The 25179-nt window shown below is 41.5% G+C and overlaps 2 long non-coding RNA genes and 1 other non-coding gene across 3 annotated transcripts in view; 2 read left to right on the top strand and 1 right to left on the bottom strand.

Moving 5' to 3' along the window:
- LOC122126986 overlaps nt 1–14133 on the top strand; it is a 21008-nt gene extending 6875 nt beyond the window's left edge. The window contains exon 3 of the long non-coding RNA XR_006151055.1: nt 14051–14133. This is a non-coding gene — a long non-coding RNA (uncharacterized LOC122126986). The remainder of the gene's footprint in view (nt 1–14050) is intronic.
- LOC122127007 lies at nt 14055–14192 on the top strand. Its single transcript, XR_006151062.1, has one exon. It is a non-coding gene; the product is annotated as a small nucleolar RNA SNORA8 (small nucleolar RNA).
- On the bottom strand, nt 14134–25179 carry LOC122126987. Its single transcript, XR_006151056.1, has 3 exons — nt 25168–25179; nt 23773–23776; nt 14134–14222 (listed from the first exon to the last, which is right to left on the bottom strand). It is a non-coding gene; the product is annotated as an uncharacterized LOC122126987 (long non-coding RNA).

The raw sequence follows: 25179 nt of genomic DNA, 5'->3' as shown, positions 1-25179 counted from the left end.
CCTCTACCACTTTGAATTTTACACACACACACACGTATATGTTGCCACTTCCGGTTTTCTAGTGGTTCATTGGGGATGAGTCTCACAGACTTTTCCTGCCCAGGCTGGATTAGAACCAGGATCCTTCAGAAGTCAGCTTTTTGGGTTATCTGGGATGAAAGGCATGAGCCACCGGCAACTGGCTTATTCAGAATTTTTTTTTAAGGCAAAGAATCTTCTGTTCTCTTACAGACTTAATTTTCCATCTCTCAATTGGGGTGGCTATTTCTGGGACAGGAGACATTGATTCAAATCTTTACAGTCAGAATTGGATGCTTGGGAATTGGTTTATTGAATCACTTAAGTCATGCTGGCGCAAATTTCAGGAGAAAGGGAAGTAGACACAAAACTGTGAATCAGCATGATGGCTTCATAAGAAAGAGGAAAAGATGGTTGAAAGTTCAGGATGGCTTTTCATCCTAGAGCTGATTCCCTTTGAACGAGGAAGATGGATGTGCATGTGTTCCTGAAGATGCTGCCACCTGTTGGGAGGGAGCAGAGGACGATAAATGCCGCTGAGACACTGTGAATTGCTTCATAGTGCAGATTGCACGTGGAAAACATAAGCAGTTCTAGAAGGAGAACATTGCCCAAGGGTCTCAGCGTCTAAAGCTTTCCCTATTGAACCGAGTCATATCTCTTCCATATCAAACCAAACCATCCACGGAAAAATACCTCCCATTTGGGAGGGTGGAGGGCAACAGGTGTCAGTGTCGACGTACCCAGGGCCAGTGTCCTTACTCTAGACAATCGTCTGTGACAAAGAGCAGGAAAGAAAAGAAAAGAACACAGGATCAGGGATAGATGTCAGACATCACCAACTTTATCACTGACACTCAAGTAACATGCAATTGTGCATCCAGATAATTCTAAGTAATAAGCTTCTAGAATGATCTTTCTGTTTTCTTTTCTTTTCTTTTTTTTTTTTTTGGTTGGGGGAGGTGCAGTTAGGCCATAGGAAAACCAGGATCTGGGCCTTACCAGTTTCAAGGTCTTGTTGGATACTGGAAATGGGGATATTCCTCTTCTTGGCCAACTTGGCCAGCTTCTCCTGGTCCTTCGTCAAGCTCTGCCCTTTCCCTGTGGTAGCAATGGGAAGGAAGTCAGAGAACGGCTTGCATCAAAACTCAGCCTATATGGGGTGGAAAGGTAGCTTGGTGGTAGAATGTGCTTGCCTTGCATGCATGAGGCCATGGGTTTGAGTCCTCGTACACCACATAAGCAGAAAAAGTCAGAAGTGTTGCTGTGGTAGAGCACTAGTCTTGAGCTGAAGAGCTGAAGGACAGTTCCCAGGCCCAGAGTTCAAGCCCCATGACAGACAAAATAATGTATCCTATATGATTATGCCTCCCACTGGGCTGTTTCCATTCATTGGCCCCCAATTTTCCTCCCAGTCCCCAGCAGCACCAGGAAGAGCAAATTGGTCCCCACACTCCTGTAGCAGTGACATTGGTGAGGTAGATGGAAATTAATTGTTTAGCCAGCCCTCCACTGTTCAGGTTTTTGCAATGACTCTTTGAGCAAGGACCTGGACAGTTAATAATCTGTGTTCTCAACACTGCCTCAGTGATCAAATGATAATGGAACTGAGTTGTTCTTCTTTGTTGCGTATTGTTTTTATTTATTTTATTTTTAATTTAATTTAATTAATTTTATTTATATTAATTTTATTTAATTAATTTTATTTATTTATTATTTTATATATTACTTTCATTTATATCGTGGTTCTAGTCCCAGAGCTTAATCTAGTTTGAGCCTTAATCTGGTTTGAGCTTTGTTGTTGTTGTTGCTCAAGGCTGGTCTTATGCCACTTGAGCCACAGCTCCAGTTTTGGCTCTTTTTTGGTGGCTCTTTGGAGATAAAGAGTCACATGGTCAGTCCTACCCCAGGTTGGCTTTGAACCATGATCCTGAGATCTTAATCTCCTGAGTCACTATGTGAAAGCTGTGAGCCCCATGTAATCACTCTCCAGCTGAGATTTCCTATATGGACTCCATACTCTAGAGTTTCCTTTTATCCTCATGTGGATGGTCATCCATCCACGTTTTCTGTGTTCTTGCCCTGTCCTCACAAAAGGAGAGGACCAAATGGTTTGAACTTCACTTAACCATGTTAGCCCTGTTGAAGCTGAAAAAATAAATCAATCAAAACTAGAAATCATATCTTTATAATTCATTCAGCCAGATGCTCAATATGATGTCCTCCATGAGTATAATGGACACCCCAGTATCAAACTGAAATGTTTGCTCAGAGCTCAAGATATCATTGGGATTGACAACATATTTGAGGGGCTCATTGGTGTACACCTGCCGGGAAATTTACATTACGGTTCACTCTGTTGAGAACATGTTAGGCGAGTTCAACATGGAAATGAGCCCACTTCCCCCAGGAAAGCACTAAGTCTGCTTCAGTCAAATTAAATTAGAATTTGCCATGTGGGTCCCTAGCTGACAGCCCAATTATTCCTGCATGGGTGACCCAGGCCATTTTACAGGGAGCTATGGTAATGGGATGGACTAAATGTGTGACAGAGACAGGTGTTTCCAAAGTGACATTTCTGGTGTACAGAAAACCATTCTGCCTCCTCCACTCAACAGTACAGGGCTAAGGTGAACAGCCATGGGCTACTCTGCCCCATCCCAGTCCAGCACCCCCCTTCCCCCGGCCCAGGTGGATAAGTGTCCTCCCCCACCCTTATACCCACCTGCCACCAGGATCATGGGTGTTATCTGACCTTCATTGTCCACATTCACTTTGTAGAAGATGTTGATGCCTTTGCTTTGCTTCACAAGCTCGAACGTGTTCGTACCAGAGTCTACTATGGAAGAGAAAGAACCCAGGGAAAGTCCACTTGAGTTCCCTCACCTCAGTTCATGTCTCCCTGGTCCTATGTGGAATAGACTGTTCTCTCCTCTCCTCCTGGATTAGGCTGGTGGTCAATAGCCAATAACTTTGAACCTAATCAATCCATCTCATGCACTTCCTTGAAGTTCAAATATCTTGATTTCTTCGGGGGGAGAGGGGCCCCATAGACTAATTTCTGAATTATCCATGCTCCCTAAACCACCATTCATGGCTGAATCTACCTGAATCTGTGCTCCCACATATCACAGGTACTGATAAAAATTCAGTAGGTGCAGGTATGCTCTCCTTCTATTGACATTCTGACTTTTATATCAGAGATTCAGTAAATTCGAGCACTTTTCCTTCCATCATTGGTCTATCAGACATCTAATAGACTTTGTTATGAAGTATATTTTAATTATCCTTAAATGACTGTACAGACGGGTCAACAAAGTAGTTTTATGAACACAGTGAATCTCCATCAATGTTGAACATATGGACATCAAATCACTTTTTTCCAATGAGATGTAATAATACCTGACCAACTAGATTAAAGCAATTGTTGGACATATCCCCCCACCACCAATTTAATTCATGGACATTTCCTTACAATGCTATTTCATCAACCTCCTCTCCCTCTGTTGAAAGGGAATTGATTTGCACCATCACACACACAAAAGAAAAACCTATTACATGAATAAATACATGTGCTGATAACTTAAGAGTCAGGAGCTGGGGTTGATCACATCTGTATCACCTGTTTATACAGTTTTCAGATAATGTTTTTTTAAAAAATACACATGCAGCGTGATTTAAAAAAATCATGTCACACCGCCAAAGCTATCCACACCCCCTGCCCTCACACACGCATCCAAATGTGGAGACACCTATCAAGATCTGATGTATTTGCTGCTCTCATAAATGGTGACACCCATGTGTAACCACTCAGAGGTCATTTTTGAAAAGGAATAATAAAATAATAAATAATAAAATAGAATGGATAAAAATATTTTAAAATAAATATAATAATAAAAATGAAAAATATAATAAAATTTTCTAGGAAGCACTGAGAACCTTGGAAGTTGAGCGTATTTTCTTAATCTCTGATAATGTCCGACTCTTGGATGTTTCTAGAATTCAAAGCTATTGATGTAACACCTGAAGTGACCCCCATGTATCTCCCAACCATGTGCACAACCCTGCTTTGTGTCCAGTTTTCTGTCTATACCGTGTTGTACTCACACTCTCCTACATAGACCCCAACCTCCCTCAGCTCACCCACAACAGTGTATTTTTGTCACTCCCCAGTTTGCCTGTAAGATAACAAGAAAACAACAACAGAACAACAACCAAGTCCTTGTTTCCTATCCACAAATCCCAGGAACTTCTTCCAGAACTTTCGAGTAACCAAGGAGGACATCAACCTGGGGAAATGCCTTGAATAAATGATGTTGCTCGTTCTGATTCTTTTCATCACCATTCTTTGTCATTTTTGTGCAAGTCTTGGGGTTTGAACTCAGAACCAGAGAACTCATCCTCAGGGCTTGTGTTCTGCTCAAGGCTGGTGGTGTAGCACTTGAACCACAGCTCTACTTTCTGCTTTTTGATAGTTAAGTTCCTAATGGATATTCTTGCCTGGGCTGGTTTCAGACATCACTCTCTCAGATTCCATCTCCTGAGCAGCTGGGATTACAGGCATGAGGGCTTTGGCTGTTAGTTGCATAGTTTTGTGCTAGTGTCAAGGGAAGAGGATTTTTCTAGAACGCTCTTCCAGACAGTGTGGTCTCCACAGAGCTCATATTATCCATTCATGGATGGAAACCAGCAATGATGTCCTTTTCGAAACATGTCCCTTTCTGCATGCAGGATCAAATGTCCCAGACATGTGAGAAGCCACAGTCTCTGTCAATCAATCCTGGAGAGGTATGGAGGCAGGGAATGAGATAGAAGGTTTTGTTTATTTGTTATAAAAGTCCACTGTCATGGAATTACCACCTTCAGGAGCCTCAATGTGTCAGAGCAGGACTCTCAAGGGTCTGCCCTCCTGGATCTTCTCTGGCTTGTCCACCAAGTTGTCCAGGGTGTTCAACTTGCCAGTCACCTAAATGACCCATGTCCCAAAGGAAAAGGCCAGCACTCTCCTGATTCCCCAGAGCTCCCTCTATCCCAGCACCAAAGAAGCCATTCTTGAGTGGGCAAGAGAAGAAGAGGAGGCCAGGCCTTGCCAATTTGTGTGGAGTCTCCCACACGGTGACACCAGGACCCAGAGAGACATGCTTGGGAACCGTTGCATGTGGAGAGTGAGTTAGGGATTCCATGTAGGCACGACATGTGATCCAGTGTAAGTAACGATACTGTTGACTTAGCTTTTGGATTGAAGAAGACACCTTTGTCACACGACAGGGAGTTGAAAGGTGCAAAGGCATTTTCCTTATTATGAAGTCACATTAACTCCACGTGTTATCAAACAGAATCTCTCTCTCTTACACACAAATGCACATACACACAACTTTCACATACACACACACACACACACACACACATACACACACATGGGCCATGCAAGATGAACATGCCCATTCAGGGATCCCTCTGATGGCTGGACCTGAGATCTTTGGCCAGCACAGGCCTCACCAAACAGCAGGGTAAGGGCAGAGCCATCATCATGTAGATGTTGGTTTTCCTTGTCCTACAGAAGCTCAGAGCCGAACAGGTGTGGTGGAGAGGATATGAATAGATTCCCTCCTTTTATACCATTGCTCCACAGGCCTGATCCATAATGACCCTTTGTCCCCCTGAAATTGTCCTCTGACTGTCCCTCACTGGGGGAGAAGGGTGGATGGGCAGTGTCTGGCATTCTCAGACTAATTAGATTAGCTTAGAGGAAAATAAAGTGGAGCCCAGTGACCTTCATGGTGGTTTAAGAAGAACAATGGGAGGCAGGGGTTGCAAGGACAGGCATGGCTCTTCCTCCTCCTTTTGTCCTGGTTAGGTCAGGAGATTGGGTATCCACATCCATGGTTTTCCATTTCTAACTTTCAAGGGCGGGGATGGGGGAGAGGAGGGTGTAGCTTGTCTCTATGACCTTGGTGGAACCCAAAGAACATTGCTCTGCAATCCAAGATAGCAGCCTCTCCCTTCAATCCAATCATGGGATGACATCCAATCATCAACAAATCATCTATAACATAAATTGGAGGTCTATCATGCTTCTTCTCAGATTACGTTTCTTGCTGAAGAACAAAAAGCACAGGAAAAAAGCACAAATGGCAATTCTTAACCTGATTCAGTAATATGGTCCTATTGATTTGTTCTTCCCATGCTATTCATTCATCCACTATGGTTGTTCGTGTGGAGTGAAAGGAAACCAGGAGAAAACACTCTCAGAAAAGACAGAAAGTTGCCTGATAGGCTATACAATGGATCTGGACTGATTTCCGTATGAATTCATTGGTCTGATTTCTCCATCTTGACTGATCAGAAGTTTTTTGTTTTGAATCAACTTTCTTCATGCAATAGATGGGTGGAACACAAACATCTTTCTGGTGGCCCAAGGCCCATTTATGTCAGTATTTTTTACCTTCTCACAGTCCCTGATATCTAAACTAAAGAAAATAGTTGTACCACCCATTGCCAAATGTATTTATCGTTTATTGCCAGTCCTGGGGCTTGAACTCAGTGCCTACGCACTGTCCTTGAACTCCCTTTGCTCAAAGCTTTACCAATTGAGTCACAGTACCACTTCTGACTTTTTTGTGAATGAAGTATACTTAGAAATCAAACCCAGGGCTTCCTGCATGCTAGGACAGCCTTCTACCACTAAGCCAGTTTCCCAGCCGCTCCATTTATCATTTATAGATATTTGTAAATATCTATCAGTCCCACTGGAGGACTGGTAGCCAGGAGATAAAATGTGTTTGAGGGTCTGGGAAGGTGGCTCAGTGGTATAGCATTGCCTTGCATGCATGAGGCCCTGGGTTCCTTTCCTCAGGACCACATAAGCAAAAGGAAAAAACCTGGAAGTGGTGATGTGACTCAAGTGGTAGAGCGCTAGCCTTGAGCTGAAGAGCTTAGGGACAGTGCTCAAGCCCAGAGTTCAGGCCCCACGACCGGACCCAAAAAACAAACAAACAAAAAAACGTATTTGATGTTCATAAGCTTCTCAGAAACAGAAACATATATGTAACCATATTTACATGTAACGATATATATATATATATATACATATATATATATATGTAACCATATTTACATGTAACGATATATAAATAAATGTAACTATATATGTGTCTACATTAACTATTGCATTTCCCAACGGCTAGTGGTCATCTAACATGTTGTTCGGTATTTCTTATTCACCAACGCAATTAATGCAAGCAGAGAAGAGCACCCTAGTTTCAAAGCCTGTAAGGGTGGGATACACATCCTACCAAATCTCACCCTAGAATTGTGGTAAAGGCATCAAGACTCACAGAGGAGTTCCTTATTTCATATTGCTTTATTTTTTATGTATTTCTACATATTTATGATCATAAAGTGGTTGCACAAAGGATGCATTATTTTTTTAAAAAGCAGTTTTTTTTCATTTTATTTTACTTTATTTTTTTATGGGAACATACTGTACAGAGGGGTTACAATTACATGGGCAGGATAATGCGTATATTTCTTATCCACCATTGCAGCCTCCTCCTTTGTTTATCCATCACATCCCTTCCCAGCCTCCCCCCCACCCCCCCACTAAATCCTCCTCTCCCCCCCCCCCCTCCCCGCACAACGTTGTAAAGCTCGTTTTCGACATGACAACTTGTACTTCTCATTGTTCCAACAGGTCCACCTGTATCCTTAAACGACTTGTTTTCCCCCATCTAATAGAATACATTTTGATCAATGTTACCCTTCGAACATTCTTACCCTTCCCTCCTCTATCCACCCAGCTGCTTAGCATTCTTTATTTTATATATATATATATATATATATATATATATATATAGGATTCTTGTCTGTTTTTTGTTTTTCTTTTTGGCATTTCTTCATGTCTTTCATTGCCATTTCTAGTTCTTTATTAGACATCTGCCTTCAAATGATTCTCTGGATTCCAATAGAGTACAAACATTAGCTCAAGCACGACTTATGGAAAATAAGCTACACAATATAGACCCAAATTATGCCCTGCACAATAAGTTCAGATCCTCCGTTCCCTCTTCATTTAGGATGAAGTCTTTTGCAAATGCTGTTCTAAAGGAAGTGGTAGTGGTATTACTTAATTACTCTTTCTCTTCACAGGCAGAACAAACACACTCTTCACTAAGAAACTGTTCTCATTCAGAATGTATTTCATGTCTACATGTAGATTTTCAGTACATTCTCCTACCTTTAAAATCCACACCATGGAAAATTTCAGTGTATAGTCCAACTTTTAATATCTATCCAGCAACAGGATTAGAATCTCACATGGAAGGGATTTCAGTTTAATACTTCTTTCCCTGGCTTTCCTCTGTGTGAATTTCATCCCAACTTTCTCCAATGGAGTCCTTCCAGAAAAATCTTCTTAGGATGAGTCTAATGGTTATCTGACCTTAGGTAGACCTTGTTAAGTGGCCATTAGAACAAATAACCAAGTCTTGTCTCTCTTGGGTCTTGTTTCCTATTGATTTTTGAAGGATGTCACCTAACACTCACCTGTCAACCTCACCTTGACACCACTCAGTGTATTGGTGAGCAAAATATAAATAAACAGCCAGATCTCAGGACCTTTTATTACAAAGGTTACCTTACTACTGTATCACATAAGCAAATATTACATTATTTATTGACCTTATTATGTATGTCAATGCTTTTGCTGAACAGACGTTCTCAGATTTAGCAAGGACTTAAGAGATGATCTCTGGAAGTATGTTCATTTGCATTTGAGGTTGTCCTCTGCGCAATCACAGATCTTCTTGTTTGTGTGGAGAAAAGGATTTACTTTTCGAGCCATGCAGGGAATGCATTGGTGTTCTGCTGTAGTATACACCATATAATACAGAGTGTGCATGGATTATTTGATGTGCTGGGTGGCATGCAAGACAACGCATACATGTATTATGGATGTACTGTAGATTCAAGGGACATCTTAAAGAGTGTAATTCCTTAGAAAGAATAAAAATTCAACCAAGTAAACAAACAGAAGTGGGGACTTGAAATAGGTGTGGTGGGGTCAAGTGAAGTTAAGTTAGAGGAATGAAGAGAAGTGTGAGAACTCAGTGTGTATTCTATGAAATGAAGGAGAGGGCTCCCAATGTCCTCTTCCGTTGACAGAATCGAAGCCTAGCACCTGCATTGTGGGTTGAGGGCTATTTGTAGTGGACATGAAGGAAGTCTTCCCATGTTGAAGGCTCTTGGTCTTCCTGAGGCCTCATTTCGATGAGGCTACAGCCTCAATTTCCCCAAATATCCACTAAATTGGGTGTGTAGGTTCAATTCCTCTGACATTCCTCACCAGGAAGGGCAAAGCTTTCTGCGTATAGAGAATAGAAAGACACCAAACTTTCAAGACACAGGCCGATTTTTTTAAAGTCATTTTCCTATGCAATAGGAGCAGCCATTCCTATTTTGTCTTTCTCTTTTGTCCATCTTGAAGAGAATAGAAGCTGCTGAAGGACAAACTCAGCTCTAGCAGGAAATGTCTGTTGAGACTTGTCTCCCCCCTCACCCCCGACCATTAACAACCCCCAAATTGGAAGATGGAACTGTATAGCTCAGGTGATTGAAGGCCAGTCTGCAACCAAACAAAAAATTCATGGACAGCACCCCCAGGCCCTGAGTTCTAATCCCACCCATGCCATTTACAATCAAAAAAAAAAAACAAAGTCACCCCAAATACTCTAGTCCATACGAGGATCACAGTTTTTCTTGAAGGAATCCAAGTGAATATTGGCTGTCTGTCTGTGTCATTTCCTCCATCAGAAAACTATTCCTTCCCTCCCTCTCCTTCTCTCTCCCTCTCAACCTCTCTCTCTCTCTCTCATTGTCTTCCAATTCTACACATTAGTTCTTCATGATGTGTGTCCTGGAGGAAGTTCGAGTCTGGACTTCAATCACCTCAGCCAGCCTATGGAAAATCTTTGAAATGTGACCCCTGAAGGGGGGTGGGTCACAGAGTGAAATCACATAGCTGGGGAGGATATACAGTAATTTTCCCCAGGAGGGACACAACGTTCTACATTGCTAAGTAGGAAGCACTGTAGCCTTACCAGAGATCACCAGCCCCAAACCAGTAAAGAAACACCTGTCACCTTCAATCATTGAGTAGGCAAAGAATCTCAGGCTCTGAGGTAACTTCCTAAGCGTCTGAGGTGATTTCTTCTTCCTCTGAGATCACTTTCCCTTCTGCTGAGGTCACTTCCTCTTCTTCTGAGCTCACTTCCTCTTCCTCTTAATGTGCTTCCTTTTCCTCAGAGCTCACTTCCTTTTTCTCTGAATGTACTTCTTCTTCCTCTGAGGTCATATCTTAAGCATTTGAGGAGCTTCCTCTTCTGCCTCATCATGCCTCCTGCAGACATTGATGGGTCCTCCCAGGTCCTACAGTCACTTTCTCTCTCTCTGAGGCCACTTCCTCTTCTTCTGAGGCCATTTCCTCTTCCTTTTCCTCTGAGGCCACTTCCTCTTCCTCTGCAGTCACTTCCTAACCAACTGGGGAACTTCCTCCTCTGCCCCATCATGCCTCCTTCAGACTGACCAGCCCCCAGGGGCTTCACTCACTTCTTCCTCTGAGGCCACTTCCTCTGCCTCTAAGGCCACTGTCTCTTCCTCTGAAGTAGCTTCCTCACCCACTGAGCTTACTTCTTCTTCCTCTGAACTCACTTCCTCCTCTGCCCCATCACCTTTCCCTCAGACTATGACCAGTCCCCCACCCCCAAGACCCTGAAGTCCGTTTTGAATCCTCTCCACCCACACACCCCCTTGCTCACCTCTACTATTTCCTCTCTCTCTACCCTGTGCTCACTGTGCACACCTTCATCTGGCCCAGCCCAGAAGTTCGGTTCTAAACCCTCTTCTGCCTGGACTAGGTGGAAGTTTCCCCGCTCTCTCCCAACCATTCCAGCACCTTTATTGGTTTTCTTGTGCCACCACTCGCATGACCAGAGTTCAAATCTTTACTACTCATGTCGAGTGACCCTGAGTTCTTGGGGACCTGTGTTGAATTATGGCTCATTTTTGGGGGATGGGCATCCCTGTGAGTCTGGGGATGGACCCAGGAAAAGCACACACTGTGATTTCCTCCTGTTTCCTGGGTTAATAGGAAATCATTCTTATTCCATTCCCCGCCTTGGACTGAACAACGAATGGACCCAAAGGTGTAGTTTTACTCTAACCCAATCCTCTGCATTCCTAGGTTCTGATGGTTGGGTAAGGAGAGAAATCAGGCTTTGAATCACGATCCTCCTGATTTCAGCCTCCTGAGTAGCTAGGATGGCAGGCGTGAGCCTGGAGTTATTCTGAATAATAATAATAATAAATAATAATAATAATAATAATTACTCTAGGATTCTTTTCTAGAATTCAGTTTGTCCAATCATTTCATTGGAATGGGCTGAGCAGGAGACATTGAGTCAATCATCCAAGTCAGAATTGTATGTTTAGGATATGGTTTATTGGATCACTAGGTTAAGTATTGTGGGAGCACAAAATTCAGGAGAAGGGGAGGAGGAGGAGGAGGAGGAAGTAGGAAAGTTGGAAGTCAAGATGGATGACCTCGCAGGAGAGGAAAAAAAAAACAAAACACAGCTGGAAAGCAAGGATTGTTCAACTTCCCAGACTACTATTCTACTGGAATGGGGTATGTGGGGATGGGAAGCAGATTCCTGGACAAGTTTCTGCCTGTGAAGGGAAGTCTACCTATGAGGAAGGAAGTGAGCGGAGAAGAATGAAATGTCACGGTTTCCTGTCCCACATCATTCTGTCTTTGTTCTTCTCCAAGTGACCCACCCAAAAAAAACACCCATTGTGGACACATGAGTCATGACCACAGCCTCCTTCCAGAGCGATTTTTTTCTTCCAACCTGGAACACTACACACCCAGGATGAAAGTCTTCCACCAACAGACCGGGTCCTTACTCCTGGAGACAATAGTCTGTAGGGAGAAATTTAAAAAAAAAAAAAAAAAAAGGACAAAGGAGAAGAAATTAAACAAAAAAACATACAGGATTATGGAAAGAGGTTTGATTGGACCAAGGCCAGGGCTCTTAGGGGAAGATTTTCAATTTCAGGATTTGGGGGTATTCTGGAGTGAAAAGGATCCTAGGAACTCGCCTGTTTCCAGGATGTGTTGGAAGCTGGAAGCCAGAGGTTCCTCTTGGGCGAGCTTCTCCAGCCTCTGTTGCTGCTCCTCAGTCAGACTTTGTTCCTTTCCTGTGGAAAAGGAAATCAGGAAGATGCATAATTCAATGCAGCCTAGAAAGTATGATTACTCAGGAGGAGGGTGAGATCTGATAGTATCTGCCAGCCTTAGGGCAAGGAAAGTCCTTGAGATTCTGATCACTCATGAAACCACCAACAAACCGGAAGTGGTGCCATATTTGTGGCTCAAAGTGGTAGTGTCCAGGCTAGAGCTGAAGAACCTCAGGGACAGCAACCCAGGGCCCTGAGTTCAAGACCCACCATGGCCCTGAGCTATTTGTGCTCAAGGTTAGCATTCTATTATTTGTACTCTGGGCCCTGGGCACTGTCCCTTAGCTTCTTCAGCTCCAGGCTGTTGCTCTGTACCACACTGAACCACAAATATGGCACGACTTCCAGTTTGTCCATGATCCTCTAAATGTCAGCCTCCTTCTGAATAGCTGGAATGACAGGCATGAGCCACAGGTGACTGGCTCTCATTACCACTCTTATTAACTGTAACTCCCCTGTTCAATGCATTTACAATGAAAATTTAAAACAACAAAACAAAACAAAACCCTAGGGCACAGAATGTGGTTCAGTGGTACAGTGCTTACCTAGCATGCTTGAAGCCCTGGGTTCAATTCCTCATTATAACACATACATACACACACACACACACAGAAGCCAGGAGTGGTGCTGTGGCTCAAGTGGTAGAGTGCCCAGACTTGAGCAAAAAAGCAACTCAGGCACAGCACGCTCAGGTTCCTGAGTCAAACCCCAGGACTGTTGTCATGTTGGAGAACATTCTATTTCAGAATGTTCAATGACTGTTTATCTGCAGGAACATTTGCATTTGTCTTCACCCCTTAGATCACTCATTAGGAGAGCTCAAATAGGAGATGGAGTCAATCCACCACCAGGGGATAGGCTTTGCTTCCGTCTGCTGAGTTCAGGTGGGATGATCATTTCCAGGGAGGATAGCTAGGTGACACAAACCCATGATGGCTGAGTGTGTGTGTGTGTGTGTGTGTGTGTGTGTGTGTGTGTGTGTGTGACACACACACAGGTCCCTATCTGGTGTGTTGTACAAATCGATGTGCACGTGACAGAGTCAGAACTTTTACAGAAGACACATGGATTTCTGTTGGGGGATGGTCCTAGAGAAATCCATTCTGCTTCCTCTACTTCCACAACAAAGTTTGAGCTCAGCGGCCACCGGGATCATGTGTGTGGTCTGTCCTCTTTATCCACGTTCTGGTTGTAGAAGACCATGGTGCCTCTGCCTTGCTCCACCACCTGGAAATAGTTCTTCCCAGAGTCTGCAATGGGGGGGTTGGCGGGGAGGGTTGGATCACGATCAGCTCAGGTCCCCCTTCCTTAGTCTGGTTGGACTAGAACTTACAGATGCCCATGTTCATTCCTCGCTACTGTGATATGCTAAATGTGGACATTTCTTGTGATAGATGTGATGAGATTGCTCCCTGGCACTGCTACTGGTGTCTTCAATGCAGTGACATGGATCCCTGCAAAACTTGCTTCCTAGGTAAACTTCATGGACTTGAGTATGCCATACTCAATAGTAATAATTGTTTTTATCTTATGTGATCTTGCCATTTAAAAACTTCACATTGGGGCTGGGAATGTGGCTTAAGGATAGAGTGCTTGCCTCTCATGCATGAAGCCCTCGGTTCAATTCCTCAGTACCAAGTGGCTCAAGTGGTAGAAGGCTAGCTTTGAGCACAGGGAGGCTCAGGGAGAGTGCCCAGGGCCAGAGTTCAAGCCCCACGACATATATATACACACACAGACATTGCACTATATGGTATCTGCACTCAGCAATACCTCCTGCTGATGTGTTCAAAGGACAGTGCAATAGAAATTCAATATCTGGCATCGTTGGTTTTCTTGGCTTTGTCCATGGTAAACCTGGTATTTCTATTGATACAATATATGCAGTTTGACAATTCATATTGATAATACTTAGGATAACTGTTCTTCTCAACAAATGCTTTTCTTTCTCTAGGCGGGCAGTCAGCAGTTGAATCATGCTGTTGGACTTAAAAAGTGATCTCAAAATTTTCTTGCAGAATGGCATTTCAAAGATTTTAGGTGTGTCATCAGTAATTCTGTAATAGTGCTAAAAGAAGCCCTAATAAAAGATTTGTGGCAGGGCTGATCAGAGTTTCTGCTTTTTGTTAGCCATTTGAACATAGTGACTAGATTTTGGCCTCCTGAGCAGTGGTATGGCTGGCTTGAAAACTGTTTGCTTCAAAAAGGGCTGCCTTAGATTTCAAGAGAAATCTTGAGCTTCACTTTGATGGACAGTGAAGGAATCACAACATGTAAAAATAATTAAATAAAAATCTATTGACTTCAAATAAAAAATATACATAAACACATATATGTATGTGTATGTATGTATGTATATATGTCAACTTCAAAAATTCTTTAGTACATTTGACTTGTATGTACTAAAGCAAAGTACACTGACAATGGTGAACATTGTGGCTTCTTGTCTGTTTATCCTATAGTAAAAAATACAGCCCCTGCCCTGAAGTACTGTTAGTATAAGAGTGATGTGTTGAGTAATAAATAAGTAGTGCAGACTTTTTCTAGAAAAATTTGGTAGTATAGCAGCACTTCTATACTATTTCTGTCATGGAGGAGGTGGATAAGAACTGGTTTTTGAAGAAAGTTACAGTCAGATGATAGGAGCTAAATGCTACAGAGGGTAGAACAAGCTCAAGGACAGAGGTGAGCATCTAGAAGGAATTTAGGTAGACACACTTGAGTGACTGTCTAACTAAGTGATGGATTAAGACAGGCAGAGCTCAGGTTGTGAGATCCCAAGATGCTAGGTTTAGTCATTTGAAGTCCGCAGAAAATGGGGGAGACATTAACAAGGTCTCAAGGAGGAAAGCATGTCTGTATCAATCTCACTTAGGAATCAGTCTCTATAGTCAGATGGCATTGGAGTCAGGAACAGGTTCAGAACAGAGGCGATAAAACATGATGTATAAAGCAGAGTCCAAATCAGGTTGGAGATGTATGGAGTAAGGAAGAGGCAAGAGCAGCCTGTCTAGTGCCTTTAATTCCCTCTTACTCACTTGTCACATTGTCTTCTGGTCATTCTGCAGTACTTGCTAACAGAGGCACCAACAGATGCTTGACTCTTGTCAAAAGAAGGTCATGGGAGAAATCCCACAAATCTACCTGTGGGCTTGTGTTTGCCAAACAGCAATAATGCTAGGAATTGATTTTTGCAGTATGCCATTGTCCAGCAGCTCTTTGCTGAGAATATAATTTTTAATAATTGTATTGTTATTATTAAGTTGTTATACAGAGGGGTTATCTTTTCATGAAAATATCATTTATGCACTCAGTTATCAGGACAGAGCTAACTAGTCTCCAGAAGATATGTGTGGACTCTGCCCTCCTGAACAATAGATGGGAGCAGCTGTAGTGCTTGGATTGGTTTTTGTGGCCCTTCTCCAAGCACTCTGTTCCATGCACTTCACACTGCTCTTTTCTGTCTAGGTGGAGTGAAGCCTGAAGGCCATGGGATGACCATGAAATGGTCAACATGGAGTTACCTGTGACCACTGACAGGGTTTGATCATAGGCCGAAGAATGAACTGCAATGTGTGTGATGACTTTGATTTTTGCTATGGATGCTATGAAGCAAGGAAATATTCCTATGGGTATGCCTCAGATGACTTGTACACACTTCACATCTTCTTGATGTATATCTTTGCTTAGTAAGAAGCCTGCTGTTCAGGCACCAGTGCTTATGCCTGTAATCCTAACTACTCTGAAGGCTGAGATCTGAGGATCATGGTTAGAAGCCAGACCTGGCAGGGAAGTCCATGAGACTTTTAATTCCAAAATTCTAGAACCATGGCTCAAGTGGTAGAGTACTAGCTTTTAGCAAAAAAGCTCAGGCCTGTGCTGGGTGCTGGTGGCTCACATCTACAATCCTAATTACTCAAGGAGGATGAGATCTGAAGATCATGGTTCAAAGCCAGGCCAGGAGGAAAGTCCATGAGACTCTTACCTCAATTACTCAAGAAAAAGCCAGAAGTGGTGCTGTGGCTCAAGTGATAGAGGGCTAGCCTTGAGCAAAAGGAACTCAGAGACAGTGCCCCAGGCCCATAGTTCAAGCCCCATGGCTGACAAAAAGAAAAACGAAAGAAAGAAAAAAAGCCCAGGTCCTGAATTCAAACCCCATGACCAGCACACATATGTGCACACACACACACACACACACACACACACACACACACACACACACGCATGCACACATGCACTCACGAACGCACATGCAATAGATTTTTTTAAAAAGCCAAGTTCTGACCTCCACTGTCAGTTCACTTTTTCTGGGGTCTCCTATAATCCACGTACCCCCACTGCACCCATTGCTAGTGGAAAATTGTGTTTAACATGCAAATATGTTCAAAGCTGCCCCATCCTTCTTCCAGAAGCCTAGAATTTGGAGGAAGCAGGCCTCAGACAAGAGTCTCACAAATTAAAGAACAGCCAGGGACATTTACTCCTGGAATACAAATCCTGAATCATTCATTCATACTACTATTCATCTAATATCTTCTGTATACCAGGCTTGGGACAAGGAGCTAGAAGATAGAACAGTGAACCAAAAAGAAAGTCCCTGCTCTCAACAGGCAAAAACCAACAAATAATAGTATTAGGCCACACATGGTCACATAAAGTCTATAGTCCCATTTACTCAGGAGACAGAGGTCAAGAGGATCATGATTTGAGGCTAACTCGGGCAAAAAGCTAATGAGATTCCATCTCCAACAATAAGCTAGGTATCATGGTACACATGTGTGATCACAGTTATGTAAGAGGCTTTTAGGTAGGAAGATCACAGTCTTAGGCCTACCTCCAGCAAAATATGTGAGAAAAACTAAAGAAAAGAGATCTGGGGATATGGCTCAAATGGAAGAGCCCAGCAAGCATGAAGCTCTGGGTTCAAATACCAAATACTGGAAAAAAATTTTTTTAATTAAAAAAATAAGCTCTGTGGTTTCTTTTTTTTCCCCAGTGATGAGAATCATACCCAGGACTTCACATGCTACACATGTATTCTACCACTTAGTTATACACTAAGCCCTCCCTTTATTAAAGTAAGTTTTTGTTATTAAAAAAATTTAAACCTAGCCAAAACTAGAGAGAATAGTTCACTGTAGTGAACCTTTATATACTCACTACCCAGATTCAGCAATTAGGAAGATTTTGTTATATGTTCTTAAGTTTGAGTCTTTTTCCTCCATAAAGTTTCTTTTGTTTTGCTTTGCTTTTTTTTTTTTTTTTTTGGGTACGGTTATGGGGCTTGAACTCTGGGCCTGACCGCTGTTCCTCAGCTCTTCAGCTCAAGGCTAGTACTCGACCACTTGAACCACAGCGCCACTTCCAGCTTTTTTCTTTTTTCTTATGTGGTGCTGAGGAATCGACCCTAGGGCCTCAGGCATGCAGGGCAAGGGCTCTACCACTGAGCCACCTTCCCAGCCTTTGCTTTGCTTTTTTAAGAGAAGGTCTCATTATGTTGCCCAGTCCACAATCCTCCTGCTTGAGCCTTCCAAGAACATAATTCCTTTCACCCTAGTCTCCCAAGTTCTGGGATTACAGGCTTATGCTGCTACACCTAGTTTGTTAAAAAGATTTTAAACAAATTTAATATCTTAACTCATTTTGTGCTGTGTACTTTATATTTACCTCTAAGTTATGAGCGTTATCTCATATTACCAAAACACTATTTCCACATCTTGCAAAATTCACAATAAGGAGTTTTTACTTAGCCTGATTTCCACAGGCAGTTTTCTAGGGGGTTATGAAATCCAGAAATGGTATGCCAGTGTTGGTTCCTTTTTTCGAGGTGCAAGCCCATATTTCCTCTTAAAATTTCAATAACAACAACTTAGAGGTATTAATGTTCAGTGGCAACCAAGCCTGGGTTCCTGTTTGGAGTGACAAATGCATAATAATGTCTTGCCTTTGCAGCCATTTGCCTACCCATAGCATCACAGCCCATCCCATGGTGACCATCCAGATCATGACCGCCAGAAGCTCATCCAGCCATATATCCATAACTACTCTTGGCTGCTCTGTGCTGCATTGGCTCTCTATAGTGCCCATGTGACCAGCACAGAGGACATGGATGGGAAAAAACTGGGTCCTCAGGCCCGCAGAAGTGTCACCATCCTTCAGAGCCAGTACATGCAGCTCGTCGGGGACTATCTGATGAAGGCTCACCAGGGCAAAGGTGATTGTTTGTCATGCACAGAGCAGACCCCAGCTAGTGGTGGAGGCAAAGCTCAGGCATCAGTGAAAGATGATGCTAGGCTCAGAAGCAGCAGAGTCTTGTGGCCTACAAGAGGGATTCACCCCAGCCTAGAATTTAAGTCGCAGGCTCACTTGAGAGAACTATTGGTGTAAAGTAACATTTAGTTTCTCAAAATGTTTACATGATGTTACAAAAATAATAAGTAGAGTTCTTGAAGTCTGTGGATAGAATATTTAGTACTTGAATGTTCATAACTTTGCTTAGGAAAGCCAGATATATATTGTTAACCTAGAGGGCAAATCTATTTCCATATGCTACATAAGAGCTATCTATAAAGTAATTTAGCAGGCTTTGGTATTGCACATCTGTAATCCCAACATCTCAGAGGGATCTTCTTCTTTTCTATTTCTAAATACCCTATGTGTTTAAAATGTATCCTTCCTCCAAACTATTTAACAAACACTGAAACTTCCCTGTAAGGACTGAAAACCCCCTGGTAAGTATTGTACCATAGGAATGCCTGTTGCAGGTAACTATAATGCCACAATCAAACACTGGAATCCAGTGATTTAAAAAATCTTCACTAGTTATACAACAGAAAAGGACCTCATATCTAAAATATACTTAGAGATCCAAACATCCCTCCAAAACAAATCCTCAAAAAACAACCACCCCATTAATAAGTGGACTAAAGAATTATAAAAGAACTTCTCTGAAGGGGAAATAAAAATGGGCAATAGACACATGAAAAAATGTTCAACATCTCTGGCCATGAAAGAAATGCAAATCAAAACTATATTGAGATTCCACCTCACCCCAGTTAGCATGGGCCTTTATCAAGAACACTAATTTTAACAGATCCTGGAGAGGGTGTGGCCAAAAGAGAACACTACTACACTGTTGGTGGGAAGGTAAACTTGTTCAACCACTCTGGAGAGCAGTATGGAGGTTTCTCAAAATACTAAACATGGAGCTCCCCTATGATCCAGCAATCCCACTCCTGGACATTTACCCAAATGACCACAAACAGCACAACTATGTTTACTGCATCATTATTTAACCATTGCTCAGATACTGAATCAACCCAGATGCCCCTCAGTAGATTAATGGATCAAGAAAATGTGGTATATACACACAATGGAATTCTATGCTTCCATCATAAAAAATGGCATCGCTCCATTTCCATTTCCAAATGGAAAGACATGGAAACAATCATATGAAGTGAAGTAAGCGAGACCCAAAGAAACATAAGCTCCATGGTTTCTCTCATTTTTAATAGTTAGTGTGTATCTAGGATAATCCTAGAAGAGGGTCGCAATAGCTCAATAGCTATGTACATATGACTATAAAAAATGATGCTAATCAAAATGAACTCCAAGATATGGAAATGAGTGTTTTGTTTTGTTTGTCATTTTAATGTACTGTTTGCAGTTATTTCTTTTTTCTTTCTTTTTTTCCCCTTTGGTTTATTCCATATGGTCACTGTCTTTGATTTCATTACCCTTTGTCTTGTATATAAGTTTACCTGATTTTGTGAAGGGAAGAGAACCATAGAAACTTTGGGACAAAGGGTAAACTAATGCAACAGTGATACTCACTAGACGCTGTGTTGGAAATGAACTTTACAACTTGGGAGGAGGGAAAGCAGGAGCAAACAAGAGAGAGAATAACACTGTTTGAAAAGAAATGTACTCACTACCTTACTTATGTAACTAACTCCTCTGTACATTGCCTTGACAATAAAATAAATAAATTTAATTTAAAAAATGTACTAGTAGAGTTGGGTGCCAGTGGCCCATGCCTATAATACTAGTTAATCAGGGAGGCTGAGATCTGAGGATTTAGGTTCAAATCCAGCCAGGCAGGAAAGTCCATAAAACTCTATATCTCCATATAATCACCAAAAACTCACAAGTGGAGCTGAGGCTCAAATGGCAGAGTACTAGCCTTGAGTGGTCAAGCTAAGGAAGAGTGCCTAGGCCCTGAGTTCAAGCCCCAATTCTGACACAGAAAAATGATGAATCATGGCTGGGCGCCAGTGGCTCACCTGTAATCTTAGCTACTCAGGAGGCTGAGATCTGAGGATCGCAGTTCAAAGTCTGCCTGGGCAGGAAAGTCCGTGAGACTCTTATCTCCAATAAACCACTCGAAAACTGGAAGTGGCCGTGTGGCTCAAGTGGTAGAGCACTTCCCTTGAATTGAAGAGCTCAAGGACAGCACCCAAGTCCAGAGTTCAAGCCCCATGACTGACCAAAAAAAAAAAAAGATGTATCTGTGTGAAAGTCAAGCATGGTGGCCCTTTATAATCCTACCTTTTAGGAGACTGTAATAGGGAGGATTGCAGTTCTAGGCCAGCCTGACAGAAAAGTTTGCTAAGGAAGTTGGCTATAGTGGAAAATACTTGTAATCCCAGCAACAATAGGAAGCTTAAAGTAAAGTCTCAGCTCAAACACATACCTGGGTGGAAAATGAGAGTCTAGACTTGAGGTAAGCCGTGGAAAATGGCTTCAGGTATGATCCAGCAATAAGGACACCTGGCTCGTCAGTACCAGGCCCTGAATTCAAGTGATGGTACTATGAGAAAAAAAAAATATTAGCCATTCTTTGAGGCAAATAAAGTATCTCCAGACATAGTGGTCATCAGATATTTTTACACTTGAGATATACAGAAATGGTAACTAATGATGGTTTTTATTAAAACATGTTGGAGGTAGAAGCAAGTTCTAAAACAGGGTTTAAAACATGACATAAAAATGGTCTCACTTCATATGTTCTGATGGCTAATGTCTTCAAGGTTTGTATACTCAGCGTATGGGCTTCTTGTCATGTATTATCGACTTTGGAGGTGAATAGAACTACAGTACTCTTTTTAAAAGTCATTAGAATAAATCTGAATATATATTTCAGAAAAGAATTCACTTTCGAGGCTGGAAAGTGGCTCAGTGGTAGAGCACTTGCCTTGTATGCATGAGGCCCCCCCAGACCCCCCCCCCAAAAAAAAGAATTCACTTTCAAGAACAACTAAGCTTTTTTAAAAATTAACATATTGGTATATATAGTTTGTGCCAAGGAGTATTACAGTTGAAAGAGGTGACTGTGATCAAGTTATGTTAACTGACAAGTCCTTCGTACACAACTGAAAGATAAAGATAATAAAAATATTTCAAAAATCCTCCCACAAGGTCTCCCTTAACTCAAGAACAATGGATATTTAAACTTTACAGAACTCTAGACTAGGAAAACAGAAAACCTAAATTTGAGGCCTGATTGTAGCATATCTTTTGATCTTGATAAGATCCATTTGTCTCTTTAAATATCAGTGAATGAATCTCATAAATTCAAATAATACCTGCTTTGCCCCACTTCTCTGAATTGTCACGTGCCTATTGTAAGATGATAACATTTAAAGAAACTGAAACCTAAAAATCTTGCCAAATGTAAATATTCTATAGGTTTGTGGTATTAAAATATAAGGCATGAGCTCTCTATTTTCCATATTCTAATGTATCAATGTCAAACTATGAATGTGACTGAAAGCACGAAGTTGGAGATTCACGGATCAGGGAAAGACCTTCTCCTGAGTGCTAACCAAATCATACTCCATCAACAGGCTTTGGCAAGATGCTCTACACATCATTTAAGTGAAAGCTTATTCATTATTTTTGCTCTTAGCATCTGTTTTCTCCCATAAGTTCCTTATTCAAATAATAGATTCCTGCTTACATAAGGAAAACTGAAGTGACAAGAAAAGTAACTCTGAGGTATTGAATCTACTTATGCCAAAATGGAAATCATTCAGAGAACAGCAGAAAGAATAGAAAGAAATAAAGCAATGAAATAACACAAGGAGAACAAAAGAATAGACAAAATAAAAAGAAGGTGTTGGCCAGTTGTTTTGTTTGTATAGTAACTAGAGAAATCAGCTAATAAAAGCAAATGAAGATGAGCTCTGATAGCTCATGCCTATAATCCCAGATACTCAGGATCAGAGGGATGAAGTTCAGAGCTACACCGGGCAGATAAATCTGAGAGACTCTTATCTTTAATTAACCACCAAAAGGCCAGAAGTGGAGATTCAGCTCAAGTGATATTGCACCAGCCTTGAGTGAAAAAAAGCTAAGCTAAAGCAAAAAAGCCAAATAATAGTACAAATCCACTAGTTTGAGCCCCAATACACACAAACACACACACACACACACACACACACATACACACACACACACACACACACACACACGCATCAACTGAGAAAGAACAAAGGTGAAAATAAATTACTTTAGAAAACTGTAAACATTGGCTAGAGTAGCCAATGTTTCCAAGGAAAAATAACTAAAACAAGTCTTGGGGACCAAATTTTTAAAAAAAATCTAAATACAGTCTCACATTTTAAGGTCTAAGAAAAAAAGGCTGGGCACCGCTTCAAGCCTATAAGCCAGGGCAGTCTGTCAGGCTCTTATCTCCGACTAACCACCAGAAAACCAGAAGTGGCACTGTGGCTTAAGTGATAGGGCACTAGCCTTAAGCTGAAGAACTCAGGGACAGTGCCCAGGCCCATAGTTCAAGCCCCAATGACAGACGAAAACAAACAAACAAACAACAAGAAGAAACTTCAAAATGCTATTGTTCCTATTCTCTGCTCTTTATTCAAAGCCTGCCTACCATGCCTGGTGGATACATATTTTTTTTGTTCCCTAGACACTAATCAAGTAATTCAGTTGCTGAATCCCACTAGCTGTCCTCTCATTGGCTTCACTGTTGATCATATTGATCTAGAGATAGTGTCAGATCTCCAGGTTGAGGATTTAGTCAACCTCCCAAAAGAAACTATATATATATATATATATATATATATATATATATATATTCATATATATATATATATACATATACATATATATATATATATACATATACATATATATATATATATACATATATATATATATATACATATATATATATATATACATATATATATATATATATATACATATATATATATATATATATATATATATACATATGCACCAATATACACATACATACACACACACACACACACACACACACACACACACACACACACACACACACACACACAAACGCTATTTGCAAGCCTCAGGTTATGATAACTAATTTCAGCCAAACAACTATAAATTGTGGTTTCCATGGTTTATCAAGTTTGGCTGCTTTGCTAGAGCAGCCCACAGAACTTGAGTATATACCTCACTTATGATTACATATTTACAAGAAAGGATATGACAAATGAACAGCCAAATTTAATATTGAGTGCATGAGGCAAGCTATAGTAGAAGGGTCGGGAGGTTCCATATCATTTCTCAGTATGCTCCCATCCGGGAACTTCCACACAGCCATCTAGAATCTCCCTAAAGCAAGCACTCTGTAAATTAAAGAGGCATGGTTGACTAAGTCATTGGCTGTTAGTACTTGACTCTATGTTCAACTCCTCCTCCCACCTCCAGAGGTCAGGGTATGAAGCTGAAAGTGTAACAGGCAACTTGAAAGATGCTTTTGCTAGAACATATGAATTAACTAAACTCCCTCAACTTTGTATCTGTGCATTATGATCGGAGTTATTCCCTGCTGCAGTCACTTTACCATGTCCACCTCGAATTCTAGGGAGTAGAAAATTCACTGTTAAGTGTCGTGTGGAAGGCAAACTACTCCACAAGACACCCAACAAGCAAGGTGCCCCAATGGGAAAGAGATAACAATTCTCCAGAACTTCTCCAGAGAAAATATCAAGTTTATGTCAATGAGGCCTTGTTGGTAACTAAAGTCTTGGGTTAATTCTGCATATCCCTGCCACTAATTCTCTTTTTAACCTGAAGCCAACCTCTTTTCCTCCTAAAGATTCCTGATGATATACTTAAGTGCTTTCTTCTCATGGCTGCTATATAATAAGTACCTTTTCTCTGGTCTTCTCCGTTTCTTTTTACTTGGCATATCAGACATAACTTGGGACTCCTAAATTTGGAAGAGGGAGCCTTTAGAAGGCTTGAACCCCTCCCAGAAGACATTCATTAGCATAAAAAACACTTTTGAGCTGGGGATCAGTGGCTCACATTGCCTGTTATCCTAGCTGCTCATGGGGCTGAGATCTGAGGATCATGGTTCAAAGCCAGCCTGGGCAAGGAAGTTTGTGACACTTTTATCTGCAATAAACCAGAAGAAAACTGAAAGTGGCATTGTGGCTCAAAGTGCTAGAGTGCCAGCTAAGCTAGCCTTGAGTGAAAAAGCTCAGGGACAATACTCAAGCCATGAGTTCAAGCCCCACAACTGACAAAAACAAAAACAAACAAAAAATCATGACACTAATCACTCCAGAGTCTTCAAAGGCTTAAGGAAGTGATTATGTCTAAGTACATACTTCATAATATCATACATGGTTGAATAAAAATATCTGGATTTATTAGACAACTGATTTCAGGAAGGAATAATAATTGGAAGAACTAAAAAAATGGTAAAATTGCAAATTAATATGATAGTTATAAGGGTTTCCTGCAGGATACGAGTGACAGAATAGGCTAAATATTAGGACTCAGACTTAAGTAACGATGTCTCTTCCTGTTCTCTATTGAGCTCTACTCATTCCTGACATTAATGCTTTT

Source organism: Dipodomys spectabilis, unplaced genomic scaffold (assembly GCF_019054845.1).
Source record: "Dipodomys spectabilis isolate Male_0828 unplaced genomic scaffold, ASM1905484v1 ptg000295l, whole genome shotgun sequence".
NCBI lineage: Eukaryota > Metazoa > Chordata > Mammalia > Rodentia > Heteromyidae > Dipodomys > Dipodomys spectabilis.
This window is presented reverse-complemented; position numbering and strand designations above follow the sequence as displayed.